The following is a 6,386-nucleotide window of genomic DNA, read 5'->3' as shown; positions in this document are numbered from 1 at the left end:
CCGTCGTTGACTTTCTTTGATGACGTTTGCAGGCCGTTCCAAATGAGCGGTTATTGTCCGTGAAGTCCACTTCAACTGATATACCGTGCTCAGGGAGTAGGGAGCAGTGAACACTCCGCAGGGACCCTGCCGAATGGAACGCACCTATTGCTGCCTTCTGAGGCCGTTTCTCAATACGAAGTACGCCAAGTTCGGATTTGCAAGTTCAGACTCGGAAGAACGAACTCCTGAGTACGGGAGGACGCGAGTGCGGTTATATTGCCATTGGAAACGCAGAGTCTTCATTCAGTCTAACCAATACGTGCAGTCCTGGCTATTCTTATTTGAATTATTTTTTAAACGAAATGTATCAAATGCAAAAACCATAATATGTGGTTAGGACAACACGTGAATACGTTGATTAGCTTAAATATATTTATTACAAAATGAAGTTTGACCAACAGTGCTTATATTACACATTTATTTATTTATTTTATTATAAAAAACATTTATTTTAATAACACTAAACGATTGTACAACATGAAATTAACACAAGAAAAACATCCAGTTAAAGTAAAGTGCAGTAATTTACTACAGTGTTAATATTATATAAAAATATATGTGATCTAAGTTATGAAACTTAACTTTATCATCAGTTAAAAGGATGACAAATAACAGACGTTATTGTATATCATATGAATAATAAAGATAAATAAATTGATGAGACAAAAAAATGTCAATTTGATATATCCAAAGGAAATATTTTATGTTTGATCATCAGACACCGGAGGGCAGAGCAGCTGCACTGAGATTGTGGCAAATTTCAGAAGTACTTGCCGAGATGAGGCTGCCCTTGTCGGTGTATATACGCCGCTGACCACCCGCTCATTTACCGGAACTCACATATCCTACAAGGAAATTTTAATATAGACGCTATATTTCCAAACTGACCACATATTTGAAGTTTATTCATCTATATTCTCGACTGAACAGCTTTTAAAACTAAATTTTATGACACAGAAAAAGTAATAGGCCTATTTTGAATATTGTGCAAGCTTTAAGCGTAATTGCCGTTGACACGAAATGCATTCTGGGAAACATGTCTGAATCCAATAGGTGTGTTGCGCAGACCGATCGGTGGCTGACTTGAAGCGGTGCATTCCGGTTAGTACCCACCAAACATGGAACGTCTGGGAGACATTCAGATCATGTCTGTATAACGTCCGTTAGTTCAGACCCACTTTTAAACGTCTGCTGGACGTGCAATAGAGGGTCAGTGTCTGGACGTCACTCTTGCACCCCTTTTGGATGTCTGTGAACGTACCAAAAAGGTTCAGTGTATGAATGTCAGACTATGACTCCTTATGGATGTCTGTGGACGTGCAAAACAGGGTCAGTGTCTGGACGTCACTCTTGCACCCTTCTTAAATGTCTGTGGACGTGCCAAAAAGATTCAGTGTATGAACGTCAGACTATGACTTCTTATGGATGTCTGTGGACGTGCAAAACAGGTTCAGTGTATGAACGTCAGACTATGACTTCTTATGGATGTCTGTGGACATGCAAAACAGGGGCGGATCTAGAAAATTATTTATGGGGTGGCAAGGGGGTGGCATGAGAACTACAAGGGGTGGCAATGAAGTAAGCGTCCTTGCATGGTTGTCGTGGATTCAAGAAATTATATACTGTATATACTATTTTCGGTGAACACTGGACCTCATATTTTTATAACATTAATAAACGCAACAACAAATGTTCCTATAAGTAAGTACCCAAGCAGCTACCTTTAGCATCTCTGTAGCACCCTTTGTCTTAATACTAAGTTAATACATACAGCTTATCAATATCTAAAAACACTGACTGGTTGAACATAATGGTATAAAGACAGTTATATAAATAAAATAGGATTGCCTAGTTTATATTTATGTAAAACATATTTGAAAGGCAAACATCTCTTTCTCTCATAACCCTCTTCTTTAATCCTTTCACTCACTTCATGACGGATTTCTGTCTTTTCACTTCTTTGCCATCCATATGTTTCTTTCCTTCATGACTTCATCTACTCCTCTCCCTTCCACAACATATTTTTCTGTTTTATTTGTACCTTCCACTCCCATAGTATTTGATTTTTCTATTATTTTTGGTAAAAAGAATGGATATCAGCCTTTCTTTTCATAATATCCTGGAAAATGCGGCATTAAGTTGTCTTTCAAGCTTTCTAAACATACACAACACTGAATAGTTTTGTCTCCTTAACGAAGACAAATAAAAACATCAGACTATATCATAACGAGCGATTTCATATGCACGTATGGAATATTTTGATTGCTGCAGTAGCTAAGACATGACGGGCTAACTCTAGAAAGAACTGCTTAAAATATATTTACTGCTTACACAAACCTGCAGTTCAGTTGTTTTAACTACCAAGCAACTACCTCGTGCAATATTTAACATCAGTTTAATTTTTGTATTTTTATCCTGATGCAACATTTATCTATAAATATGACCGTATTTAGTACTCTGATTTGCTGATGTGATGCTCAACTTAATCACTTTAAGACACTAAAGAGAATTTGTTTTGGCAGCATGTGATGATGTGAGGTGCTTTATTAGATCAGAATTCCTCGCTACAGACGTGAAGAGACTCTTTCTTCATGGGCATAAGTTGCAAGTTCATAAACATTTTTGCCTTTAACCTCAACGATGGAAAAGTAACGTTTGTGCTTTTTATACTTTGTGCTTGCGTCCGCTACCTTTGTTTTGAGCTCGTTGTACTTGTCATCGCTCTGTTGTTGCGGGTTTGTGCGACTCGGATCACGGATGGACTGCAGCGCGAGAACCGGGCTGCATGTGAGTGCCTTGGATGGGGCGATGCATCCTTTCACCGCAGTTTCCAAACGTCTCCAACCACGCCAGAAAAGATCGCTAGATTTGTCCTAGTCGCTTTTTTAATAAAGTCGCTAAAGGGGTCTAAAAAGTTTCTTAATCTAGCGACAAAGTCACCAAGTTGGCAAATCTGCGCGGACTTTTTTTTACACTGTAAAAGACTTTCTGCTCGGACTGACTGCATGCTTGTGTATGAACTCTGCTGCCTCTGGTTGGCTAACGATGAAAATTAAGCCAATCACCATCAGCTATGTGGTTGTCCCACCCCGTCTAAGACACACACACCAATCATCGTCAGATATGTGTCTCCCACCCCCAAACACACGCAGAGAAAAACTACATTGCCTTTCTGGTTAAAAGAGCCTACTCGGGTATAAATTATATATATTAGGATACCCGCGCTGGGGTGGCATATGGGGTGGCAATGCTTTTATTTAGGGTGGCAACTGCCACCCCGTGCCACCCCGGTAGATCCGCCCCTGATGCAAAACAGGGTCAGTATCTGGACGTCACTCTTGCACCCTTCTTGGATGTCTGTGAACGTACCAAAAAGGTTCAGTGTATAAACATGCAAAATTAAGGTGCATATATGTTCATATACGGGCCATATTGGTCTCATGTATTGCTAATAAATATCCACATATAAGCCCTATACATACAAGATATGTCTCCTATATTGCTCATGGCAGGATCTGTTCATTTTGTAGCTAATACCTCACATTGGCATCTGTCATACATGATGCCTAGCTCATATTTTTTATTATCAAGGCAATAACTAGGAACTAACTAAAAAAATATGTAAGAACTTATGTATGAGCAATCACGTGAAATTGGTATCACATAATTGGCATGTTAGGGAATTTAACTGGCAATTAGAGAAGATGAAAAGCTATGATGTCTACACGTTTTCCTGAAACATTTACAAATTCTTTCTTGTATGAAGATAGTAGATGTCTATGGCTGTGCCAAAAATATTAAATATCTGAACACCTGACCAGAGACTGATATGACTTCATATGGATTTTTTTTGTAAATATAGAATTTATTGTCAAATAGTCTGGAGAACTACCTGCTATATAAAAACAAGAAATCACATGAAATTGGCACATGGATATATGCAATACTCTACCATTTATGTAATATACAGCCGCTGAAAAATAATTTTTTGCATTTAATCATCATTTCTACATTTGTGTCCATATTAGTTCATTGTCTGTTGGCAAGCAAACCTCAGGACTGACATAAACTAACAGCAATGAAAGTATGAGGGCATGACACATGAAACATGTGATAAAAAAAGGTTATTCCATCAAGTACAATTGTTCCTAAAATACATGTAAAAACATTATGTTGTTTATAAATGAATATGACACCAAACACCAAGGGTTTTTTGTGCTCATCCACTGTATTTTTTCTGCTTGCTTTAGCATAGCCTACATCTTTAGATTCATAACCTTTCCCTTAAAAAGAGTTACTTGTTGAACTGATTTTGGAACCAGTTGTACTTCCCACTACCTGATGTTGTAGGTGTGGCTCTTATTACAGTCAAGTCCAAATTTTGCCTCCCAGCTCCCCTTGGAACATCATGGAACATCTTTTAAACGTTAGCCAAAGACATTATGATTACTTCTTTTGGACGTGTTTTTGCTCAGTGGGTTCTCTGGACAAATGCAGATGACATTTCTGACTGCTACAGTCTGTCTGGAAGCTAAAGGGAAACAAAGTATTTTGCCTTCTTTTTTTGTTTCAGTTTCCTGCAAAGACATGTATAGAAAAACATATACTTTTTCTATGTACACAAAAGGCCTATTTCTCATAAATATTGTTCAGAAATCTGTGTAAATCTGTGTAAGTGAGCACTTCTCCTTTGACAAGATAATCCAACTCACAGGTGTGGCACATCAACATGCATGATTATTGCACAGGTGTGACTTAAGCTGGCCACAATAAAAGCCTTGGCTCTCCAGCACCTTGTTTCCAGCCGGGCTCTGTGTCTGTCTGGTTACATCTCAGGCTCTTCCACCACCGTCTGCAGCTCTGTGTCCATCAGTTGGCACCCTGGTCTCCTCCGTGATGGCTCCTTCCACTCTCATGCTCATTTGTCGCCTTGCTCAAGGCCCCATCCTGGACTGCATCTTTCTTCCTCCTCCTGGCAATACATCTGCCTCCAGAACCTCCTCCTACTCTTCATTGCTCTCCACGGTGCAAGTTTGCAGGGATCGTCTGCCCTCACTCACCGGACTACATTACCCATAATCCTTTGCACCCCCTCAACCACCATCTTTAATTTTTTTATATACACATGTCACGGCCAAGGGGCTGGCGCTACTATGCTAAGCCACGCCCCTTCTCAACTTCCACCTCAAGGAGGTCCCCAAAGCCAACCCAATGACCAGACAACACGAGAACAGGTAAGTGTTAAAACAATCTTTATTAAATATTTAAAAGGTAGTAGGGAAATGGGGAAGGGAAATTAAAACTAATGTCTATCTCTGCCCTCCAGGTGGGCCACGGACAGGGAACAAGGGGGCAACGGGATGTCCAGGACACTGAAGACCAGGGGGGGGACGTAGGACTCAGGCTCCAACCTGGTCTAGACTACCCGTGGCATGCTCCTTTGTCCTCCTGGAGGCAGAATCAAAACTGGATGAGTGTTGTAGATCTTTATTTAAGCTGCGTACCTGGGTCTCCCTGGTGTGGGCTCTTCCTCACGTTTTCACAATGTTTCGTCGAGTCACTCAATATTTCTCCTTTCTTCTTTACAGGTAACAACTTGGGCACAAAGCACAGTTAGTTGGCATGGAATGGCGCTCACCTCTCAGCTGAACGCAGCGTACCGTAAGTACAAGTCTCACTCCGTTGCTCTTCGGAGTAATCACTCTCTCTCCTCTTCTTCCCACGGGTATCGACTTGGGCACAAAGCACAGTCAGTTTGCTTTTACAATGACTCTCACCTCTGGGCTGGGCTCAGCGTACCGCAAGTACAGGTCTCACTCTGTTATTCCTCAGAATAATCACTCTCTCTCCTCTTCTTCCCACGGGTATCGACTTGGGCACAAAGCACAGTCAGTTTGCTTTTACAATGACTCTCACCTCTGGGCTGGGCTCAGCGTACCGCAAGTACAGGTCTCACTCTGTTATTCCTCAGAATAATCACTCTCTCTCCTCTTCTTCCCACGGGTATCGACTTGGGCACAAAGCACAGTCAGTTTGCTTTTACAATGACTCTCACCTCTGGGCTGGGCTCAGCGTACCGCAAGTACAGGTCTCACTTTGTTATTCCTCAGAATAATCACTCTCTCTCCTCTTCTCTCCACAGGTATCGACTTGGACATCAAGCTCAGTTAGTTTGCTTTACAATGGCTCTTACCTCTTGGCTGGGCTCAGCGTACCGTAAGTACAGGTCTCGTTCTGTTACTCCTCAGAATAATCACTCTCTCTCCTCTTCTCTCCACAGGTATCGACTTGGACACAAAGCACAGTTAGTTTGCTTTACAATGGCTCTTACCTCTTGGCTGGGC

This window comes from Paramisgurnus dabryanus, chromosome 21, assembly GCF_030506205.2.
Source record: "Paramisgurnus dabryanus chromosome 21, PD_genome_1.1, whole genome shotgun sequence".
NCBI classification, from domain to species: domain Eukaryota; kingdom Metazoa; phylum Chordata; class Actinopteri; order Cypriniformes; family Cobitidae; genus Paramisgurnus; species Paramisgurnus dabryanus.
The sequence above is the reverse complement of the archived record's forward strand: the minus strand, read 5'-3'. Positions refer to the sequence as shown.